At 43.4% G+C, this 24336-nt stretch overlaps 1 long non-coding RNA gene across 1 annotated transcript in view; it reads left to right on the top strand.

Annotated features, from left to right (window-relative positions):
• LOC147027083 (uncharacterized) overlaps positions 1 to 19574 on the top strand; it is a 50929-nt gene extending 31355 nt beyond the window's left edge. Inside the window, exons 3-4 of the long non-coding RNA XR_015058673.1 lie at positions 546 to 705; positions 18563 to 19574. This is a non-coding gene — a long non-coding RNA (uncharacterized LOC147027083). The remainder of the gene's footprint in view (positions 1 to 545; positions 706 to 18562) is intronic.
• Positions 19575 to 24336: the final 4762 nt, after the last annotated feature.

Genomic DNA, 24336 nt, shown 5'->3' with positions numbered 1-24336 from the left:
GGATTTTCGAGATCCCTCAGTGTATTTTGCAAAGAGAAGGTGAGTTATCACCATCGCCCTGAACACACATCTTTCCTTGATTGACTGCTGGGAAGGCAACGCCAAACCCCACGCTGTGTAGCCCTTGCCGAGAGACCGCCTCAGCAGCACCGATACTCACAATCTGTCAAGAGTATGGTCAGTCTAATGATGATGATGATGAGGAAGAGGGGTTTGGTGAGTTCAACATTAGGAACAGGAGTTGTCATTTATAACTCTTTTGTAATATAATTCATATTTAGTGCATAGAAAATATTGTATAGTATTTAAACAATTTTTCATTATCCAACTATCTTATTACACAAACAAAAGGCAATGTGTGTGTCAGCGTGTGTGTGTGTGTCTCCTCCGTAATTCCAAAACTATAAAACCAAACAGCTTGAAACTTTACATGCATACTAATAAAACTCCAAGGAAGTGCAAGAGTAAAAATTGGGTGTTTGGGTTAATTAAAACCCCCCTTTTGAAGATAATTAACGGCCTTATTTAATTATTTTCTTCATCAGGCGATCCTCGGCCACCTCGCTGTCTGGGGTCTGAAGGCGTTTCCTCGGTAACCTTGCTGGGTTCTGAAGCCGCCATGTTTTTTGACCTGCTCAACCTTATCTCGACTTGGAACAGGCCGCAACTTGGAACAAGCTGTTCATCATAGCTACGAATTGCCGGGTACATTGCAATGCTTATAAACACCTGGAGACGTCAGCGTTCATTGTTTTGTTTCATTTCCACAAACGCGTTCGCCACAAGTATCTCTTAAACTAAAAAATAATTACAAAATTTAAGCTCCAGAATCGAACTTACAAGTCGTTCAGACTCCAAGAAAAGTGTTCCTTTGTCCAATTCCAACATATGTGACATTTCAGACGTTTCCGGGAGTTGTATGTTTAATATGACGGTTCAGTGATTGCCAATAGCGTGCCAAGGGAGCCATTTTAATGTCGACCGTTTTGTTGGAGTGCTTGCTTGAATGTGTAAGCCACTTGGCGAGCACTCTCCAAGCTGCTTGGATTTTCGTTTCGGGAAAAAGTGCATGTGCTTTCAATCTCACATCAATGAGACTACCTTTCCACCTTTGTTGGGTCCCGCGGTGCCTTGTGGTGGGTTCCTTATCTTTTCCACTGAAAATGTGCAAGGATCGCTTTGTGTGATCTCTATTTGTAATCCACCTCTAACGTCGACATCGATACATATTAAAAACAAACAATAAAGTTCATCCGACCAGGTGTTCGCCATGTTTGTTCCTGCTGTGCAGGCATGAAGTACAGGTCGACATTTTGTGTTCTGTGGATTGATACTTTTTTGAATTGTATTTCGCTAATTACCCAATTTAACTTTAATCGTGTCTCAAAGAATGCTGTTTCAAAGAAAATCGTTTGTGTTTGTCATTTTTATCCCCCGCCACGTGGCGGAAGAGGGATATTGTTGTCACCCAGGTCGTCCGGCTGTCCGTCTGTCCGTCCGTCCGTCCGGGCGTCAACATTTATAGCTGTGAGTGCGATAACTCATAAACTGTTCGCTATATCAATTTGAAATTTGGGTCACACATGTACCACCTGAAAAGGAAGAAGCCTATTGATTTTGGGTGTGGCCGGATCCAAGATGGCCGACTGGGGCGGCCATCTTGAAAAAAATGTTTTTGTAATAAATGTAAAACCGCTTATCTGATTTCAATTATTTTTGGTTACTACGTTCCTCACCCCTGGGGAACTTTTTCGAGATGATGACCAAATGGTATCTTGTTTCCAATTCACCTCCCTCATTATCTAGAATATGTATGACCTTCTTCATTCAATGGTGGGGGATTCCTCATCTCTGATGGTATATTTATTATTTACTTGATGTGTGTGTACATTTTGACGTGTGTGTACATTTGCACATGTGTGTATGTACATAAACTGTGTTACCACAATGGCAATTGGTGTGTGTGTGTGTGTGTGTGTGTGTGTGTGTGTGTGTGTGTGTGTGTGTGTGTGTGTGTGTGTGTGTGTGTGTGTGTGTGTGTGTGTGTGTGTGTGTGTCATTGATTGGTATCTACATATGCGGGTTTCAGAATGTGGAATGAAGTCCTCCCAGGGTGTGCTTAAAGTATCCGCCTTCATTTTGGTCACGGGTCATGATTCATAGACCAAGGTGTGAAGTTTTCTATTCTCAAAGGTTTGTGTTTTTTTTTTTGTGTTCAGTCATTACACATAACATATCACTCACTCTCTTTGCTAACACCACCTCCACCCCTCATCTATCTCTGTTTTTTTTTTTCCTCCTCCCACCCCCACCCCACTCTGTCTGTCCCTTCCTCACTCCACCCTCCGAATAAAATATCTCTCTCTCTCTCTCTCTCTCTCTCTCTCTCTCTCTCTCTCTCTCTCTCTCTCTCTCTCTCTCTCTCTCTCTCTCTCTCTCTCTCTCTCTCTCTCTCTCTCTCTCTCTCTCTCTCTCTCTCTCTCTCTCTCTCTCTCTCTCTCTCTCTCTCTCTCTCTCTCTCTCTCTCTCTCTCTCTCTCTCTCTCTCTCTCTCTCTCTCTCTCTCTCTCTCTCTCTCTCTCTCTCTCTCTCTCTCTCTCTCTCTCTCTCTCTCTCTCTCTCTCTCTCTCTCTCTCTCTCTCTCTCTCTCTCTCTCTCTCTCTCTCTCTCTCTCTCTCTCTCTCTCTCTCTTTCTCACACACACACGCACCACACCCTACCGCAGTGTAAAGCAACATTTTGTGAGGCGTTTCTCTCCCCAACTCCACCCCCGAATAAAATCTCTCTCTCTCTCTCTCTCTCTCTCTCTCTCTCTCTCTCTCTCTCTCTCTCTCTCTCTCTCTCTCTCTCTCTCTCTCTCTCTCTCTCTCTCTCTCTCTCTCTCTCTCTCTCTCTCTCTCTCTCTCTCTCTCTCTCTCTCTCTCTCTCTCTCTCTCTCTCTCTCTCTCTCTCTCTCTTTCTCTTTCTCTTTCTCTTTCTCTTTCTCTCTCTCTCTCTCTCTCTCTCTCTCTCTCTCTCTCTCTCTCTCTCTCTCTCTCTCTCTCTCTCTCTCTCTCTCTCTCTCTTTCTCACACACACACGCACCACACCCTACCGCAGTGTAAAGCAACATTTTGTGAGGCGTTTCTCTCCCCAACTCCACCCCCCATTCCTCGCTCCTCTCCCCTGCCTAGCTTAATCTTCTTCACCCACTCTTCGCTTCCTCTCCCTTCCCTCCATCCTCTCTGCCTCCCCTCCCCCTCTCTCTCTCCCTTTCTCTTTCTCCACCCCCTTCCCTTTCACACCCCTGTCAGTGAAGCGATGGGTTGTATTTGCTTGTGTTAAATGAAGCAATTCTCTTTGTATGTTTGTATGTACATAAGTATGTAAGTATTGTGTATGTATTGTTATGTTTGTGGGGTAGATGGAGGAATTTCATAGGACAGATAGAATTGTATGGAGTGGCTTGGTCCGTGGGCATGTAGGAGACATCTTGATGTAAATTAAGTATGGAAACTGTGAGCTTAAGTGTTACGTGCTACCACACGGGGGGGGGGGGGGGGGTGGTGCTGTGTTAAATGAAGTAGGGTTAAAGGATAATTTCTCCCAGTATGTAATTGCCCCCTGTGACCTTTTCCTATGTTTTTGTATTTTGTATTTTGTATATTTCAATATTTGTATTTTGTATTTGTGTATTTTGTATTTTGTTTGTGTTGTATTCCTATGGCGATAAAAATGGATCACATCCTTAAAACAACAACAACCGAGCTGCACGTCCAAGCAGTCAGAAAGCTCTGCCTCCAGGGATGACAACTAACAAACCACGCCCCCAGAATGCATGATTGATGGGCGTGACGTCAGAGTGGAGGAGAGTGAGAAATCAGAGAGTCTCAGTTGGGCAACAAGAAGGCAGGGAGTGAGGTTCATTGTTGGAACAGAAGGAGTGTGCAGGACAGAAGCAAGAGAGGCAGGATTGGTGGTTGAAAGAGAAGGGCATTATGGCTGGCTTTCCCTCGACATGGTGAAGAAGACGACATGATTCTTGTGTTCGTGCTGAGGCAAGTTGGCTTGCGTGATGGAGCAAGACATTGGCCATTGACTGTTAAGGCCCGGTCACACCTTGACGTTTTAGCCAACGTATGCCGATTTTTGAATTTTTTTTCTAAAACGCTGGCACACGTTGAATACGTTATGGGTAAGTTTTGATAACATTGAGAGCACGCTGAAAAACACTGCCATACGTCATTGTACGCTGGCTTTAAACGTTGTACTTTTCGGTTGTCCTCAAATTTTTTCATGTTTGAAATTTCACGACGTATGCCGGCGTATGACTCACACGTTCCGCTACGCTGGCCACAAGTTGTATGCACGGTCTGTGATCGTTGACAGACGTCAACACATGCTACTTGTAAGTTAATCATAAGTTGAGACACGTCGAGGTAATGGTTAGCGTACCCGAAACTTATTTCTAACCTATGATTAACGTGTTGTTGGCATGTTACGCGATCGTTACCACACGTCGACAGACGTTACTTTTAAGTTACTCATAGGCTGAAAAACGTCGGTATAATGGACCGTCCTTGCGTCAGCGTCCACGGCCACGGCCAGGACACTTATTTGCAGCATTCTTCACACTTTTCTTCGGTATGACGAGCATGTTCACACTTCGATGTCTAGCTTGGCTTTGATTCCAATTGTCCATCGGCAGCGTCTATTTAAAATAGTCGAGTTTGAGCGTTTTAACACGTTCAGAAGAAACGCTTCAAATTTCAAAACCCCAGCGTCAAAAAACAAAGGCGAGTGACAGCAATTTAAATCGTTCATTGTAAATAATGAAAATAGGTGAGTGGTACCGTTTAAAAGTCGTTGAGTGTAAAAAAAAATCCAATTGTTGAGCGCAAGCGTCTACTTTCAATAGTGGAGATGCAGCCATTAAATCGTTCAGTGGCAGCCTATGAACCTACCCGTGGACACGCGGACGCAAGGAGGATCCATCATAACCCACACCCTCCCCCTCACACTCACCTACTACTGCCAACATGAACAAACTACTACTAATACTAATACTAATACTGATACTGATACTGTTACTGCTGACATGGACATTGACTCAAAAAGGACTCGAAAACACTGTTGGGTTCCCCTTTTATGAACACCATTTTTATATACCAAGTCCCAAAACCGCTGGGAACACGTCTTTATATGGCAGTTGTAACCTAGAAACACGTTCATTTTTTTCTTTTTGTCGACCGGAAGACGTCATTGGAATACGTCTACATATGTCGATGTGTGTTGGGACTACGTAAAGAATTGGTTCAAAGCACGTCAAACATAAGTTAGAAATAAGTTTTGCGTAAAAAAGACATTACCGCGACGTGTTTTGACTTATGAGTAGCTTATAAGTAGCCTTTGTGGACGTGTGTAAGCGTCCGCATATCGTGTGTAAAACTTATCCCCATCGCATGCGAGTATGTCATAAACGTGTGTCATACGCCGAGTACGTCGTAAAATTTTGAACATGTTTAAAATTTCTTGACGTACTCTACTTACTACGACGTATGATAGCGTACTTTAGCATTGTACTCACGTATACCAAACTTACTCATACCGTATTTGACGTGCCCCAACGTTTTAGACACATTTTTCTTAGGTCGGCATACGCTGGCAAGATCGCCAAGGTGTGACCGCGATGTTGACACTTCCATTTCTACGGCAGTTATGATTCGAATCGTTGTGCGTCAGCCTTTTAATAGGCTACGTCACAACATCGTCGGCGATGCGTGCAATGCGCTATGCCTAAGTTAGACTATCGTTGGGCATCGGTTGTGTAGGCCGACAACAGGTTCAGCATTCGTTGGTATAAGTTATCTATAACACAACGAAATGTTCTGTCTCCGTTACTAATATGTTCTGCATACGACCAACTCGTTATGAATACATCCGATTCTTAAAAAAAAACATCAAAAGTTCAACGTCAGCCAGCGTTTTACATACATTTTAATACGTTGCCATCGCTGGCTAAAACGTCAAGGTGTGACCGGGCCTTTAGGCTGGATTATGTGAGACCAGCCTCAAAGCCTCGTGTTGTACCATCGGGGAAGGAGACAGCGCCGTTTTTCACAGCAGCGGCATCGGCGAGGGTGATTGACGAAAGAAGGTGCAAGGCTGTTTTTGAGCCTTGGCATTGTGTCACCGCCCCCAGTTGCCTCCTGTACGTTTGCCCACCCAGAGAGTGGCGAGGCACCATTTTGGCACATTTTCCCATGCAGGACGACGCGGTTCGACCCCAAAGCTCATAAAAGATCAAAGAAAGGTCCTTTCTGGACCCAAAGAGAAGTGCCGAAATAAAGGAGAGATTTTTCTTTAAATTATTCTACCCCCTGTCTGGATTTAAGTCTGTGTGGAGGCACCTCGAAATTAGATTTAATTGACCTCACGTTTCATTATTATCCCATTTTGAATTACTACCATTCTAAATATTTGATTTATTTTCATTAAACCCAGAATTTAATGAAGTTGATTGTGTCTGTCAATCTGTAGTGGGTTTGAGATAAACCTCCTTGTGCTGTGCTTCCGTCTGCTCTGTCCCGTGTGCTACCGTCCTGGTGAAAAGCCGAGCTGTTTTTTTCCCACTCGCGCCATAATCTCTGAGAATCTTGGCTGTTAGCCTTCAAGGGAAATAATTTGGCAATCTGTCCAGGTAGGGGCTAACCTACTGGACACGACAGTGTTTATGTGTGTATGTCCATCTGAAAATCAGGGAAAAAACAGGGCTGGCCCGATGTTCAAATTTTTCATTCGTGTTGGTCGTACCAAGGGTCAGGTCAGAGGCCCCCCCCCTAAAAAAATCTCCCCCTTGCCCCTGCGAGGGTGGGGGGGGAGGAGAAGACGACTTATGATTTTTTTTCCTGTACACATGCCACAGCGCAAGTGGTTTACCTGTCTACCTGCTGTATACATGGGGGTTATTAGCTGTAGCACAAAATATATTTGCCCTATCTCCCCCACTATCCCCCACACCCAGACTGCTCCTCAAGGGTGTCGGTGTTTATAGTTGGCAAAATAAGTATACTATTTATCAAACCAGCCATTTTTACTTTCGCCGGAGGAAAGGGTAATTGCATTTGGGTCCGTTTGTTTGTTTGTTTGTTTGTTTGTTTGTCTGCCGTTTATTTGTCTACACAGAACTTGTGTTTTACTCCGCAACAGCTTGTCGGATTGACAAAATTTTCACCATAGGGGCGACGAGTCATGTAGAATGTTTTAATGATAATTATGACGTCATAGGTCACGTAGTGTGGTAGCCATGTCGGAAAAATGGAAAAAAGTTTCGACCTCTGCATCTCTGAAACCACACCAAGGAAAAAATTGAAACTTGGGACATGGCAAGTGCTCCTCATGGGGTATGTGGTTTTTTCCATGTCGTCGTAGGTGCTTTCGTTATGATGTCATAATTGCATATGTAGAATGCTTCATCTGATCAGTGTAAAATTTTTGAGGGTCATCTTGGGAGAAATTGGTCCACAGAAAAAAAATTGATGACATCATCGGTCACGTGATTCAGCAGCCAGACTATTGTGTTTTTTTAACCAAAAATATTCTTCTCTGATACGGCTGAACAGAACGAGGCAAAACTTTAGTGTATGACCATCTATCCATGAGGAACAAAACATTCACATATATGATGTCATAGGTCACATGGTTTAGCAGCCATATTGGATTTACCCTCAAACCTATAAAAAAAATCTTCTTCTCCGGAACGGCTGGACAGATTGAGGGGAAACCACACAAATGTTCCCCAAGCCTTGGGGATACCAGTGTATTCACGAATAATTTATGTCACATGGTCCAGCAGCCATATTGAATTGGGCGAAAATCTTCAAATATATATTTATCTTGAGCTGCTTTATCAATTGATGTAAAACTTCACAATTATGATTTTGTAGTGATGGGGAATGTATGTTTTAAATTTCAACCTGATTGGACGCATGGTCTGGCAGCTGGATTAATTTAATTTTTTGAATATGGGTTCTTTTTTTAGATTTTTAAATAAGGCTCATTTGGTTGTGCTTGGATGGGTTTGAGGGTCGAGGAGTAGCAGCTGAAACCTAAATCCTATCCAGGTTCCTTCTGAAGACTCCATATTTGCTTTTTACTTCTTCGGGTTCCTTCTGATAACTCCAATGCAGACTGTACCTATTTTGTTTTTCATTTGATTTGAAATTAATTTATTTTAATCCCATTCTAAATTCAATTGAAAAACAATATAAAAAAACACGTCATGGGTCAGGGTGGAGTGACCGATCAAACCGGGGTTGCATCAAAGCGGGACGTCTTGATACCCGGTTGTCACTGCCACAAATTATAAAGTGGCAGTTTTTGTTATTGTTGTGTTATAAAATCAGCCAACACGTAAGTCCTTTGGCCCAACCGTTTGATGGTGGCTCGCACCTCCTCCACTCACTTGACACCCCACTGACGTCACTCTCGGTTCTGCCTCGTCAGTTCCGGCTCATCATGCATTCATCAACATTCATGTAACTCCCAATACCACATATTCATTTTTTCGTGAAACTAACAATTGGTGATGAACAAAATAGTAAGCATGTCACACGACAAAGTCCTTGGTCCATTCAGGTGCTTTACGATATCTCGTCCCATGACGAACACCTGGGTTAAAACTTGTGGAGGCATTTGTTGGGCCGGACGGTGTTCCATTTCGTCCTCAGAACCTGTAGTACTTCTAGCAGAGAGTCCATTTGAGGTCTGAATTGCAGGTGCTAGATGAATTGCATTCCACACTTTCCCATCACAGAGTCTGTAGGTAGCAGAACTTCTCTGTTCACTGATCTTGAGGGGTTAGGTAAACTTGTTTTGTCCTTTCTGGTTAAGTCCAGGTTTCCGAACTCGCACGAAAGAACCACATTGGAAGGTAGAAGGTTTCACTCTCCAACGCTTGTCTGTGTATTGTTTAGACTTCTCTTGTTTATGTTGGACACAGCATCTCACATCATCGAGTCTTACAGCAGGTATGCCGATTTGACGATCCCCAATGTGCAACTTGGTGTGCAATGTACGTCCATGTAGAAGTTCAGCAAGGGGTCTGATGAGTTGTTGCATGTCTTGTGGCTTGATACGTTTGCAAGAAGTCTGCTACGAATGAATTCCAGGGCTTCCCTTCGAGATTTACAGGATGAAAACAGTCCTTAAACACTCTGTTGAATCGTTCTATCTTCCCATTGGCTTGTGGGTAATATATAGGCACTAAAGGCAGTGTTTGATGTTTCTTTCCTGCAGGAATGTTTCAAACTCAGTTGAAGCAAACTGACATCCATTGTCAGAGATAAGTTCCCACGGATTTCCTTCACGACTGAATACTGTAGTCAGGAACTTAATAACTGCAGCAGATGTTACTTGAGACGTAAAGGCTACTTTTGGCCATTTGTTGAAGTCATCAATTGAGGCAATGACATAGCGACGGACCGTTTGTCCGTTATCAAGTAGTCCCACTATATCGATGGCAAGCTTTTCCCAAGCAGCATTAGGGAGTGGAACTGGTTGCAAAGGTGGAACCCTTTCGGAAGAGTCACTTCTCTCAATGATACCCGCTTCTTCAAGCGTTTTCACTACTTGCGAGACAGCATCTCGGACAGCAAAAGGTAAACGGCGAAGCTTCTGATGGATTGGTACCAGATTGGGCCTGATCTTCGCTCTGTGTACAAATCCTTTTGCATAGCCTCGAGTTCCAGTGATGTTAGGATTAGATATCTGCCAAGCCGATGTTTGATGCACAGAAGTACTTAGCAACAATGCAGGAGTAACACATCCATTAACAATATTCAGTCCGAGAGCAGTGAAGAGGTCCATGCCGAGTATAGGTGTTCCAGAAGGCACAATTAAGAAATCAGCAGGCACAGAAATATGTTTGTGTCAAACCTGTACTTGAAGACAACCAACTACAGTGATCATTTTTTTTTAGGTAAGTCACCAAGTATAATTTTGGTTCTGTAAGAAGTGCATTCTTGAAATACTCCAGGTAGGTAGACTCGAGTATAGAAACGACTGAACCTGTGTCCACCAGCAATTTAGCTGCGCATACCTGTCCATCAGATGTGCAAAAACGAACATCATAAAATAGGTTCCCTCTAATTTGTTCAGAGACTTGTGTGTTTATGCTTAAAACAGTCAGATCTGGCACAGTCACTTCCCACACTTGGTATTTGTGATCTTTACTGCAACATACTTTAACAAAATGTCCACTTTTGCCACACTGCCTGCAATTCACGTTTTGCAGGGCATCTGGGGTAATTGGCGAAGTGCATTGCAGATCCACAACGATAACAAGTACTCTCTTGGTGTACCTGTCGAGCTTGTGAAAAATTTGGGTTTGCAGGTTCATTTGATGTGTCCCAGTGGATGGGGTCACGTCTGTATTGCCCCACGCTGGAACGTGCTGGTATTGTATGTACATACCGAAAGGACGTCGACGTGCCGCATGTAATCGTTTTTGTTTCCGCCATGGCTGATTCGATTTGTCCCGCCATTACGAGGGCTTTCTGCAGTGTAAGCTCTGGTTCCAAAAGCAACCGTTCACGTGTATGAGCTGATCTCGTATCATTTCATAAGAGAGGTCACTAAACTCGTGATTAACCGCAATCTCACGTAAAGCAGCAACGAACTGAGCAGTCGATTCACGTTGGTGAATCTGTGCTCATTGGTGAAACTTGTATCGTTCCAAAACAACGTTCACCTTTGGCATGAAAAAGGTTGTTAATGCACCGACAGCAGCAGAGTACGTGTCCCCATCAACTGGGAGGGTGTAGAATAACCACTGCCCTTCAGTTCCTAGGCAGTGTATAAGCAATGCGCGCTTCCTTGCATCAGAAAGTGCATTGTCATTTACCGCCAGCATGAAGTTCTCGAACATGCGCATCCATGAGGTGAAAGGTATTGAAGGCTCACCCGGACTCCGTAAGAATGCATCAAGTGGTGCAAGACAAAGGTGAACCATCCTCGTCGCCAATTGGTTGTGTAGTAAAGTCAGCCTACACGTAAGTCCTTTGGCTCAACTGTTTAATGATGTGGTGGCTCTCACCTCTTCCACTCACTCCACATCACTTTCGGTTCCGCCTCGTCAGTTCCAGCTCATCATGCATTCATAATATTCATGCAACTCCCAATACCACATTTATGTCTATTATTAATTACTAGCCAAAACCCTGTCACAGACGGATTCCGTTCATTCAACCACCCTCACCAGCTCACACACACTCGAGGGACATGGACTGGACAGGGTATGCTTGCCCCCGCCTACTCATCCCCCGCCCATGCCCCATTCCCCCCGCTTTAAATTTGCTTACCCCCGCCCAAAAGTTTAATTACCCCGGCCCCGCCCCGCCTCTTCACTCCCCGCCCCCCCATCTATTGATTCCGCGCCCCACTCGCCCCCACCCCTCTGTCCACCCCCTCACACTCAACTCCGCCTAATTCACCCCAGCCCCTGCCCACACACCCCCGCCCCCTTTCCCCCCATCTCCCGCTTTCAATTTGCTTACCCCTGCCCAAAGATTTGCTTACCTTGCCCCCTGCCTCTTCACTCCCTGTCCCCGTCTCTTCATCCACCGTCCCTTCACTCCTCGCCCCCGTCTCAACGAAAAGTGTTTATTCTGCTTCAGAGTTGAAAGTTGACTATTGCCACTATGTGCGATACACTCTTACAGGTACGAAGTTTCTTTCAGTCCAGGTCACAGTTCCGAGAAAAACGTGATGCGACCGCTAGGAGGAGCACAAAATTGGTCCTTCAGTATTAATATATAGAAGATATAATGTTTCTTGTTACATTTTTTGTGTCAAATTCACATTCTGAGGTAGTCAGCATGTGCAGAAGAGGGTTTTACATTGCAGACGCTATTTTCGAGGAGTGGAATTACACCTCTCAGCAGTAACCGTCTGTCGACGACAGATGTAGTGACGTCAGCGAATGACCGATGATGTCATGACGTCCTGACGCCTCTCAGCGGTGACGTCACACGTCGCCATGTAAACGAATGTAAAGTGAAAAGTGTTTATTCTGCTTCAGATTTGGAAGTTGACTATTGCCACGATGTGCGATGCACTCTTACAGGTACGAAGTTTCTTTCAGTCCAGGTCAGAGTACCGAGAAAAAGGTGACACGACTGCAAGGAGGAGCACAAAATTGGTCCTTCAGTATTAATATATAGATGTAACACAACAGCACACAAATACCACACAAAACAATTCCTAGTGAAGGGCTGCACTCTCTGAGTGCTCTTTTACTGGTGTTTTAATGGGTTTGCTATTCCAGCAGAGAAAAACACAAATAACGGTCTTGAGTCAAAGGGGTGACATTTGTTTAGATTTCCAAGAGTAAGTTTAGATAACGACAGAAAACCCAAAAACTATTTGGGCAACAAAAAATTGGTCATTATTTTGAAATGAACATTTTCTGTAAATTGAAAAAGTAAATTGTTTGTCTGTCATTGTTTGTGTGTTTGTCTCAGGTCAGGTATTGGAGCATGTGCCAGAACAGTGCGTCGCTGCGTCCACTTTCCGCCGGTACACCAGGGGCCTCCGTCTGGCCACCCGCCAGGCAGATACCAGGCCCATACCCATCTCCTTGAGATGATGGTCAACCTGCTGCAACCACGAGGCACGTGGTCGGCCCACTGGCCTCTTCCACTCATGAGACTTCCTCGCTGAGAGAATCTGGTGAGCAGGATCAGCGTCAGGAAAACGAGCCACATGTAGATACAGCCGCAACTGATGTTCACGGACTATGCAGGTAACAAATCTCATACGAGTCTCTCTCAGCAACCGCTCGTTGGACACAAAATCCGACCAGCGATAGCCAAGGATTCTCCGAAGAGACCTGGTACCAAAGGAATTAAGTCTCCATCTCAGATCCTTGGTCAGAGTCCAAGTCTCGCATCCATAGAGCAAGACTGGAAGTACCAAGGACCTGAAGACTCGGACTTTCGTCCTCCCGCACAGGTACCGGCAGCGCCACACTCCATGATCCAGTGAATCCATGACTCCCCAGGCCCGACCCAGACGTCTATTGACCTCTGACTCGCAGCCAGCAGAGACATGAATATCACTGCCAAGGTAAGTGAATCTCTCCACGACCTCAACATCCTCACCACAAACAGACACAGACAGGACAGCAGCATCCAAGATGTCACCGAAAGCCTGGATCTTAGTTTTGACCCAAGAAACACGTAATCCCAGCGGCTCCGACTCCTCATTCAGCACCTCGAGGGCCCCCAAAAGGATGTCTAAAGTCTCCGCAAAGATGACTGCATCATCTGCAAAATCAAGGTCCGAGATCTTGACATTCCCAAATGATGCACCGCAACTTGATCTCTCCGACATCCTCCCTAACATCCAGTCCATACAAGTGCTGAAAAGTGTGGGGGCAAGTACACACCCCTGACGAACTCCAGTAACAACTGGAAATAAGTCAGAGGTGGTACCACCACACTTCACAGCACTCTCAGTACCAGAGTAGAGTTCAGACATCAGATCGATCAGTTTTGGTGGCACCCCACGAAGACCAAGAATCCTCCAGAGGACATCCCGATTCACTGAATCGAACACTTTACAGAGATCAACATAGGCTACAAGCAGCCCCTGCCGAAACTCTTGTCTGCGTTCGGTGAGGACACGAAGGGCAAGGATACGGTCAATCGTTGACCTCTTTGGTGTAAAGCCTGACTGCTCTGGATGCTGGTGCTCAAGCAGATGGTGTCGAACCCTATCAAGAATTATCCGAGCAAAGACCTTGCCCGGCACTGAGAGCAGCGTCACCCCTCGGTAGTTGTTGCAGTCTTGGCGATCACCCTTCCTTTTCCAGAGAGGGACAACAAGGCCCCTCTTCCAGTCAGTTGGGATGATGCCTGTGTTCCAGGCAGGGCACAAAACTGCATGCAACGACACGAGTGCAGCAATTCCACCAGCCTTGAGAAGTTTGGCATGGATGCCACAGATCCCTGGAGCTTTGCCCCGTTTCAACTGGTTCACCGCAGCCCGTGTTTCCACACGTGAAGGTGGACCACAGTTGATTCGAGGGTCAGCAACAGGGATTGTAACACCCTTGACATCCAACTCGACAGCTGGGGGATCAGCCTGGTACAACCGCTCAAAGTAACCGGCCCAGCGGGCCTTCACTTCAGACTCCTCTGTCAAGAGCCTACCACTCTCTGCTCGAACTGCAGTGCTCCGAGGGATGGGCTTGGATGAACGTAATGCGCGAATTCCCCTGTAAGCGGGCCGAGAATCACCTGTCCACAGGTGATGCTCTACCCCCTGACAGATTCCTTGCACATAGGCCTCCTTGTCCACCCTCAGTGCACGTACAGTTTTACGCCTCAGCTCCCTGAACAGCTCAGCTCTGCCATTCAGCCTGGCCCTGCGACTCTGGTCAATGGTATCCAGTGTCCCTTGAGAGACAAAATTCTTCTTTGCCCTGCGGTGAGCTCCAAGACATCCACCGGCAACATCAAGGACGGTGGTCTTGAAGGCACTCCACAACTCTTCAGGACCCCCCAAAGCACCCAGACCCCCCAAGTGTCCACTCAGCCTGTTCGCAAACTCCTCAGCTACTCTCTCATCCCTGAGCTTGCCAACATCCAGCCTAGGCTGGGATGGTACCATTCTCCAGGATTTAAGGTGCAGCTTTAGAGTTGCTACAACAAGCCTGTGGTCAGTATTGAGGAACTGAGCACTCCGGTAGACCCTGCAGTTCTGGATCATCCTCCAACGACCGTCAATGAGGACATGGTCAATCTCCTTTGCGTCAACAGTGAATCGGGATGTCCTCTGGAGGATTTCCACCAACGTTGGAATACCAAGTCCAGCGATGAGCTTGTGGGCGCTGAAACCATGAACCAGCCACCCGAAGTCCATGACTTCTTGCAAAGTCAAGGAACTTAGTGCTATTCTGGTTCATAGTTCCTGACCCATGGGGACCAACACACATCTCATAACCATTCCTATCAGTTCCAGTCGATGCATTGAAATCCCCCAAGACTAGAAGTGTATCTCGTCTGGGGCACCTATCAACCACAGACTCTAGCGTGGCGTAGAATGCATCCTTCTCTGTGAGATCACTCGCCTCAGTCGGAGCATAAACAGAGACCAGGGAAATGACACCCAAGGAGTGACGAATCCTTAATCTCATAATACGCTCGTTGATCGGTGTTACCTCAGTTATCATTGGGGTCAGCTTATTGGACACAGCTACAGCAACTCCTTGGGTATGGTAACCATCAGAGCGACCAGACCAATAGTAGGTGTAACCACCCACCATTATCTCGCCGCAATCCGGTCTCCGAACCTCAGAGAGAGCTGCAATCCCGATGTCCAAACGCTTGAGCTCAGATGATAACAGAGACAGGTGCTCATCCTCTCTTAGGGATAGGACATTCCAGGCACCCACCCGAAGGGACCGCCTCAGGTTAACCCAAGGAGACCGCCGTCTGGTGGACGACACCTCAGCACCACTCCGACACACTCTCCCGCAATCTGACCCAGGGATGTTACCCTGTGGTTTCCCTCCTATCATCAAAGATTGGGGGTCCCGAAGGCTTTGCCCCAATCCCGTCATCCAGTGAGCTGCCCTGCGAAGGGAAGCTGCACAGGAGGTACTCCCACGGAGTGGGTTTTCAGATTTTTTTGCATTTTTGCGTTTTGCGGAATGAAGGGTTTTACGGTGGCCAGAGTGCAAATCCTGCCACCAACCTCCTGATGAAAGTAACCCAACTGCAGGAGGACGTCCGCAGACACAGTTGGGCACTAGATATGGATGGCCGTTGGCTCACAAGTTGCGCCTCCGCCCTTTGACAGGTTTTGTTTTTAATCCTGCTGGGTGTCCATATCCAAACACCCTCCTCACCAGAAAACCTGGTTGGGGAGACGGTTTAGTCGCCGACAACCCGACCATGGAACAGGTTAGTACAGGTTTACATGGTACCTGTAGCAGGTCACAGATCGAACCTGACCTGACTTCAAATGTGTTTGTCTGCTTGTTTGTTTGTGTGTTTGTTTGTGTGATTGTCTGTGTGATTGTTTGTTTGTGTGCTTATATATTTGTTGGTCTGTGTGATTGTTTGTATTTGTTTGACTTCTATGCACTCCTCAACCATTGGAAGGAATGAGTTGAAAACTGGTGGTTTTACTTGGGCTGTGCGTGTGAGGGCTTTAGTGAAAATAGAAAATGTATAGCCCAGGGGATGTAGGCACCACAATTCTCTCTTATGTAAATGTGTATCGTGTGGCATCGCTCTGAGTGAGGGTGGTAGTCCAAGTCACCCATCCGTAATTCTGTTGGAATTAACCTATCTAATTCTGAGGGAATTAACCCATCCATAAGTATTTGTTCTTAGTTTGTAATGACAAAGTTCATCATGTTCTGATCATGAACCCATTTGACATTCCTATTTGAGCTTCATGATCTTCATGATCCAATTCATGATCTTCGGTTCAAGTTCCATATTCTGTGATTTTTACATTGTCTAGTAAGGTCTTTACAATTCAAGTAAAATTGCATCAATGTCTCCTCCTGTCAGTCATCCAGTGCACAAGTACAAACACCTTTATTAACTTGAGATTACTATGAAAAACAAACAAATCAAAATTCCACAATTTTATTCAGAATCTTTATACGACTTATTTCAAAAAGTTTTAATTTTGGTTTTGCCATGCTATTTCAAACTTTACGCGCATCCAAGTCCAAATACTTGGACATCCAGGCTTGAATGTCATTTGAAGCCTGTGTCCATGTTAACAAATTGAGGATGAGTTCCAAAAAGGTGACCATACACTCCAAAACAGAGTTATGCTGTAAAGCAACCATGTGGAGAGGAATACTCTGAGAGTCTTGCCAAATCTACTCATCAGGATCAGGATATAAACCTGCAATCACATGATTACAGTGCAGAGGATCACCTGGTTGAGCCAACCACAAACCCTTCCACTTTACATAATCATCATCAATATATCATACTCTTGACGGAGCATCGGTGCTGCCAAAGCAGTCTTTAGGCAAGAGTTATGCTGGGTAGTTTGCTTTTACTTTCCCAGCAGTCAACAGGGCAGAAATTTGTAATTTGTTCAGGGTGCTGGGAATAACTCATTTCCTCTTTTCAAAAGATACTGAGGGATCTTTCGCATTCACTAACGACCCGTTTTGGCAGATGGGTCATCCGACTTCACCTCCTTCCGATGGACAATGGATGGCGCACATATTACTGCATCCCCTAAATGCAAACACCAGGGTGACAAGATATAGGTTGGTCAAAATTCCAAACCAGGCAAGACAGCTGAAAGAGTAGTTGGATGTATTATATTTCACCAATTAGAGATGGAATAACTTGTCCGATAATTCTTGATACTCTGCAATTGAAAATATTTGTTATGATTGCTGTTTCTTCCCAAGAAGTATTAGACTTGCTGATTCTTCATTACAACTCTGTCAGTCATCTATTTATCAACATGCTTCCACCTTTCACACAATGACAGCTAGAGAAAGGAAAAGGTGTTTTAGGTCATTTAGCATTTTAAACTGCATTTATTTTCTGGGAAGTGTCAGCATCTTCACCATTCTGCACATATATGGAATAATACTTTTGTCTGTGTTTTGAGGGTTGAAATGGAACATTTATTTTGGGTTGTTCCCTGATAATGGAGTATGCTTTCTGACCTATCAAAAATCATCCAGTTATCTTATTCAATCTGCTAATTCATAGTGCCTGTCTATTAAATCCCTTTTAGTTTGTTTATTGGTCTGTTTGAACTCTAGTTTAGCCTCACGCTCTTTGTACCCCAGCTTACCAAAAAGTTATGGGACACAATTTTATGGAGAATTCATACCAAGCATTGTTTTGCACCATTTCATAATCATTTAGACCTTGCCTCTGCCTTAAAGATGGCTCAGACCCTTACTGGAACATATGCTAATAGTTTTTGATAGCTTTGTGATATTCTCAATCAGTTATATCATAGCTTAAGCCTGAGTGCTTTTCGGTTCAGTGGTAATTATTTGAAATTGGCCTTTGTTCTAACTGAGGGCAAATGCTCAAAACATAGCTTCCCACGGCAATTAACATAATCTTATCGGCTTTCAGCTGTACACAAGCCTTTCGTCAGTGTGGTCAATGTACAGCGTCACATGGTTTGGAGAATGGGTATCTGAGAATCTCCAAATGGGGAAACTGGCTAAGGAGAGTGACAAGTTTAGTTGCGCGTTGTTTAAGTGTGGTGGTAGGATCTGTGAGATGTGCTGGACCAGACATTATAGGGACTAACAACAATGACATCTGAAAGAACAGATGGGAAACACCTTGTGAGCCGAACGACCCTTCATAGGGCCGCATGGATGGACTTCCTTGACACAGACAAGACTGAACGCAATTTGAATGATTCATATTTTGATTGAAGATGGTAATAACATGGAAGAATATTTTAATGGGATGTGCTCATTGTTTAAAATTTAACCAAATACTGTACATATGTTGTAATATACCTCGTGATATAATGTAACCCTTCTTGTCCTTTTCTACATGCAGGTAGATGTAGAAGTTCTTCATCTACAGCAAGGTGAAAGAATGTCTACGAAGTAAACCTGCTTGCCCCCTCAACCTGACAAACTCCTTCATAATCCTGACCTCCACCTGCTAGAAAACCATGTTAAGTTTGTCCAGAAAACCTGCATCTCTCTGCAGAACAGACTTGTTTTGCTGAAACTAAAAACAAACAGTCAGACATTCCTGCCATAACACAGACCTGATGAACAAATCGTACACTTGGCTTTATATATTGATCTCTTCTATGTAAACAGCCATCCGCACCCTGGCACAAGCATGTTCGGAGTAGACTTTGTGGCTTCTAAGGTCGGATAGTGCATTTGCTTTTGTGTAGCTTGTCTATTCCACCCCAAATGCCCATAAACTTTGCAACTTTCCTTGAAATTGGCTAGAAACCACTTAAAATTATACAACACGCTTTTTTTTTGTTGTTTTATTTTTAATGCAGCTGGGCCATCTCTAACGACCATTTTGTTTCCCTTTGTTCCCCTTTTATTCCCTTGTATTCGAAAGACACCACAACGGGATATTTTGAGATGCCTTTATATTCCTTTTCCCACGCAATTGCATTCAGGAAATGCTTCAGCAGCGTTATTTTTTTCTGTTTTAGGAGGATTGTATGCGTGGGCAAAATCCACTATTTGTGTTTTTTTAAAGTGCCTGTTTGGGAAACGAAATACCCCAAACAGCTCATTTAAAAAACTTTTTTTTTTTATATATATTTGGACTTTCCCCTATTTGCTAGGATACTGCAGTTGCCATGTCGGAGATTTAAGACGCACGACCCTGGCATTTCATATCTACTTGTTCAAATGTCCCTTGTGTCTTGTTCATTGAATGATGTCTTCACACACGCAAACCATTACCTTGTGCTCATGTCAAATCACTCCTCGTTCCTACGGGACCAAAAATGGCTGATAAGACCCTCTTTGTGTGCTTTTGTGATGTCATCTGAGAATGGTGTGCCATTAATTAAAAATTAAAAATGCTTTAATTTCATTCTCATTCTGACATATACTGCTGCATCATTTGATTACATATGAAGAAGTATAACCAGTATATACAATTTTTTTTTCCCTATTTGCAATTGTATATTGTAGAATGAAAAGCTATTTCTTTGAGCAGAATAAGGTAGAACAAGATGCCCCCTTCTCCATCCACCCATTTTCATTCCACACTCACTATAACCCCTCAGTCCTGTTTTTGTATAATCAACTTACATACTGAATCTACTGTTTTTAGATCATCTGTTTACAAATTGAACAGCCTGAAGTAGCATAAAAGTGTCTCGAAAAATGTTATTCTGACTTAATCATGACTGGGCTTTGTTAAAAGATAATTCCCCACTCTTATGCAAGCACAATCACAGGATTGGGAAATGCTTAAACTAATTGGATTCATGTCGATTGATAAATTATCTGAATTGCTCTATATATATGTATATATATATATATATATATATATATATATATATATATATATATATATATATATATATATATAATATATATATTTTGAAAAGGGGTGTACACTTTCGAAAGGCACTGTGTGTATAGCCATCCATTGGGAACATACTCTGTGCAGAGCGTCAGTGCTACTGAAGCAGTCTCCTGGGTTATTGGGCACATTACTCATTTTGCCAACCTCAGAAGGATGACAGGCTGTCAACCCCACCTGGTATTAATTCAATGGTTAAGCAGGATTTGAACTCAGGACCCAAGGATCCCAAGCCCACCACCCCAACCATGAAGCCAGTACCACGCATTTATTTATTTTTACACACACACACACACACACACACACACACACACACACACACACACACACACACACACACACACACACACACACACACACACACACACACACACACACACCTGCCTGTTTATCTGCTATTTATGCAAGTGCAAACCGTTTGACCGAGAGCTACCAAATTTAGCACGGGAACCTCAAATGGGATGAAGAATGGGAACACAGAGTCAGTCAGCCAGCAAGCCTGTCTCTTTATCTGTTAATCTGTCCTTTGTTTGCCTGTGCAAACCATTTGACCTGGAGCAAGAAAGAAAACCATTTGACCGAGAACAACCAAGAAAGAAGTGCGTAGCCCACAGGATCTGCAACAACACTGCATTTGACTGTACCTGCAGTTCGATTTGGCCAAATTGTAGATTTTGGTGCATCTTTCCAGAAAATTGGTCCCATCATTTGCATAATGATTGTTACAGGAAGTTAATGTGGCAATGTTTTTTTTTTGTTGCAGTTTTCAAAAATTCAAAAAACTATACCATGCCACCAAAAAAACGGGCAGGTCTCGGCAGATCTACATTAGCAGCTCGAAAAAAGAAGAAGCCCGGAAGCAGGAAAGCTCACAAGAATGACAATCACACCTTGAAGCTGACCATGAATGATGTGCAATAGCTGGAGCAACAGAAACATTGCAAGAACGACAATTTCCTAAAGAAAAAGCCTTTTGTCTTCAACTATATTTTATATAAACTGGGGAAATAATGTAAAAATTATCCGAGCATTGCCGGGCACCTCAGCTCGTACATATATATGTATTTATGTATATATGTATGTATATATATATATATATATATATGTATATATATATATATATATATATATATATATATATATGTATGTATATATGTATGTATGTGTATATATATATATATATATATATATATATATATATATATATATATATATATATATATATATATATATATATATATGTATATATATATAATCTGGATAATAAGCACATGCTTGAATATAAGTGCATATGAAGAATAGGTGTGCAAGGCCTCCCTATTGGATTTCTCCATAAGTGCATATAAAATCGTCATCAGAAGGCTTTGAAAACTGAAAATATTATCAACTCAAACAAGACAGTATTTCGTGTTTTATTGGTACATAAATTTAAGTCCAAATTTTTTACACTTCTGGGACTGCTACCTACAACATTTGTTTGTTCAAAACAACGTTGTTCATCAAGCGTCGTAAAGCGGTGTTTTACTACAAGGGTAGTAAAGGGGTGTTTTTTTTAACAAGAGTCGTAAAGGGGTGTTTTACCGTAAGGGTAGTAAAGGGGTGTTTTTTAACAAGTCGTAGAGCGGTGTTTACGACAAATGTAGTAAAGGGGTGTTTTTTAACAAGAGTGGTAAAGGGGTGTTTTACCGTAAGGGTAGTAAAGGGGTGTTTTTTAACAAGTCGTAGAGCGGTGTTTACGACAAATGTAGTAAAGGGGTGTTTTTTAACAAGAGTGGTAAAGGGGTGTTTTACCGTAAGGGTAGTAAAGGGGTGTTTTTTAACAAGTCGTAGAGCGGTGTTTACGACAAATGTAGTAAAGGGGTGTTTTTTAACAAGAGTCGTAAAGCGGTGTTTTACCATAAGGGTAGTAAAGGGGTGTTTTTTAACAAGTCGTAAAGCGGTGTTTTACGACCCTTTATGATGGAGTCGTAAAACAACATTTTTCATCACAATCAAAATGAACACAGCAGTGAAGCGTCGATCACACACTTGTGAAAAGAGGATTGAGATTATCGCGTTTTACAACTCTTGAAAGAACCAGTACCAGAGGTGTAATAAATTCGGACTTAACAATCGAGGACTTTGATGTGAATGGGGAAGAATGAGGAAATAATTGTTCAGAGTGCGAACGGTTCGAAGAAGATTGAGAGCAGCTGAAGGGCCTTTTATCTGGACATGGAAAACAAAATTGTTGCGAAGTTTAAACGAATACATGGTCGAGAACTGAAAAAAAGTGTATGTGGAATTTGTTTCCGAGGTACAGAGAATGAAAATTGCAATGATGCAAAAACTGACATCTAAGCAGTCAATCCGAAGAACATTTACCATGATAAGCACGTCGTGGCTTTTTGAATGGAGGCGCATATGTGCTCCACGAAATCTAAAAATAGGCGCATATTCTTATTATCCAGAATATACTGTATATATTTATTTGTGTGTGTGTGTGTGTGTGTGTGTGTGTGTGTGTGTGTGTGTGTGTGTGTATGTATATGTATATATATATATATATATATATATATATATATATATATATATATATATATATATATATATATATATATATATATATATATATATATATACGAGGTCTGTCTAAAAAGTAACGGGACTGGGCCTGCTGTGTGCTCCACTTACACAACTTGAATGAACGGGTTGCGTCCCAGTCTTTCGCAACATTCCAGCAATATATGTGATTGGTGATGGTTGACTGCGCTCATTGTGTGATTTTTTTTTCAGGTCGTGCTTTACACATTGTCTAGTCTGAGTCATCATACTATGAGTCGTGAGCAGAGAGCCAATCTGAAGTTTCTTGCCAAGCTTGGCAAAACACCTTCTGAATCTTTCGCAATGCTGCAGAAAGTCTACGTGAAAGAAACGATGTCACGTACTCGTGCACATGAATGGCACAAGAGGTTCAAAGAGGGACGGGAGGAGGTTGAAGATGAACCATGGTCTGGAAGACCTTCAACGAGCAGAACAGCAGACAACATCGAGCGTGCAAAGCAGATGGTGCGTGCAGATTGTCGACTCACAGTGCGGATGATTGCTGAGGAACGTTCCATCAACAAGGACACTGTCTGGAGCATCATCACTGAAAATCTCGAAATGCGCAATGTGTGCGCAAAGATGGTCCCCAAACTGTTGTCTGAGGACCAGAAACAGCAAAGAGTCACTGTCTGTCAAGACATTATCGAGCACCTCGAGGACGATCCAGACCTCCTCAGGAGAGTAATTACTGGCGATGAATATCGGATATTCGAATACCATCCCGAGACCAAATGGCAAAGTTGTCAGTGGAAAAGTCCGGCATCACCAAGACCAAAGAAAGCAAGGATATCGAAGTCGAAGGTCAAGGTGATGCTCATCAAGGTGACTTCGAGTTTCCACCACAGGGTCAAACATTGAATCAATACGTGTACAAGGAGATCCTCCGGTGCCTCATGAGATCAGTCTGGAACAAGATGAGGGATCTGTAGGAGAACAATGCCTGGGCGCTCCACCATGACAACGCCCCTGCTCACAGTGCCCTGAGCATCCGACAGTTTCTGGCGGAGAGGAACGTGCCAACTCTGGAGCAACCCCTGTATTCGCTAGACTTGATCTCTTGTGATTTTTTCCTATTCCCCAAGCACAAGAGGGTGAACAAGGGGACCTGATTTCCTGATGTGGAGGCCATCAAAATGGCTGTGATGACGGAGCTCCAGAGGATTCCAGAAGAAGCCTTCCGGAGGTGCATCGAAGCATGGAAGAAGAGGATGGACAAGTGTGTGAGACGAGGGAAACTATTTTGAAGGCGACAAGCTGTGATTTCAATATATTTTTTGGAAGAAAATTTCTGTGAAGTCAGTCCCGTTACTTTTTGACGAGGTCAATTTTCCAAAAATCTTAATCCCGAAGGCAAATGGTGTTAATTTATGGCAAACAAGCTATTTAGAGGTATTGAGGGGTGCTGAACTCAAATCTGATGTATACCAAGCTCAAAAATGGCCAATAATGCCTTAAAATTGAGAAATCCAAGATGGCCACCAACGACGGGCTGAAATGTATTTATGTTCATATCTTTTTGACTAAACAAGGTAGAAACTTGAATGAAATGTTCCTTTGGAAGTTTGTCATAAATGGGGAATCCAATGCCATATTCAGTTTTGATATAAAATGTGAAGAAACTGATTGAAAGTCATATTTATTGCAAAAATTGTCTCTTTTGAAGATGAATAATT

Source organism: Eptatretus burgeri, chromosome 5, assembly GCF_056783735.1.
Source record: "Eptatretus burgeri isolate ZD-2024b chromosome 5, Ebu_testis_v1, whole genome shotgun sequence".
NCBI classification, from domain to species: Eukaryota; Metazoa; Chordata; class Myxini; order Myxiniformes; family Myxinidae; genus Eptatretus; species Eptatretus burgeri.
This window is presented reverse-complemented; position numbering and strand designations above follow the sequence as displayed.